Raw genomic sequence first — 1,171 nt, 5'->3', positions numbered from 1 at the left:
TTTAAGGGGCGCTGCCTGTCTTAGGCGGTCAGTGCAAATTCCTCCGTCTTACCTGTCATCGAAACTCATTGCAGCATGGCAATGCGAGCCTATAAATCTTTATGGGAGCAGAAAGCCTCATCGTTCTCCCGCGGAACTGCTGGTAGTTTCAAACTGCTGACCTAAGGTTAGCAGCCCAATTCGTAACCACTACGCTACCAGAGGTGGTAGAAGTCTCATTTTTCTCCTGAAGAGCAGCTGGTGGGTTTGAACAACTGACCTTGTAGTTAACAATCCAATGCCTAACCCCTAGAGCCACCAGAGCTCTTTTGGAGGCTACAGTGGGGGAGGCATGCAATCGAATTTAAATCCCCTTGTCCTACAATGTCACAGGAAGCTGACTACTTGTCACCAGAATTGGGGACCTGCCCTATTGGCAGACCTCTTCCTAGGTTCTTCGTTTTTGGATTTTTGCCTTGCTCTCTGTGATAAAACAGCCAGAGTGTGAATTCTGTTTCCTGGGATCTCACAGATCAGCTAGGAGAGGAGAGGAATACACGATGGATACCTGAGTCAGAACCAACTCCACGGCACATAACAATAACAACCACCACCCCTGGCTCTGGAGTCCCGGTGTGGCGCTGTAGGACAAGCTTTGGACCACCAGATTGGTTTCAACCACAAGGTCAGCAGTTCAAACTCACCAGCCGCTGCTTGGAAACCCTATACAGAGTCACTATGAGTTGGAACTGATTCGATAGCACTTAATACTACTCCTGGCCCTGGAGTCCTGGTGTGGTGCTCTAAGATAAACATTGGACTGCTCACCTCAAGGTTGGTAGTTCAGATCCACCAGCTGCTCCTTGGGAACTGTATACAGGATCACTATGAGTCAGAACCGACTGGATGGTACTTAGCAACGCTGGGTCCCATCATCAGAGTCTGGTTCTGGCTGAGCGACAACGCTGCTGCTCTTTGGTCCCGGGGGAGGGGCTGGGTCGTAGGCTCTGAGCTCTGTCTGGGCTGAAGTCCAAACAAATCACAGAAGGATCAGTCTACAGAAAAGAAAAATGTCCTGAGCGGGCAGTTCTGTCCCAAAGGTCACCTCCTTCTCTGACTCTCTGGTATTCCAAACACATGCGCAAGAATAGTGCTGGGGGCAGCAAAGGGCCCTTGGAGTGTGTGTGTGTGT

This window comes from Chrysochloris asiatica, unplaced genomic scaffold, assembly GCF_000296735.1.
Source record: "Chrysochloris asiatica unplaced genomic scaffold, ChrAsi1.0 scaffold00034, whole genome shotgun sequence".
NCBI lineage: Eukaryota > Metazoa > Chordata > Mammalia > Afrosoricida > Chrysochloridae > Chrysochloris > Chrysochloris asiatica.
This window is presented reverse-complemented; position numbering follows the sequence as displayed.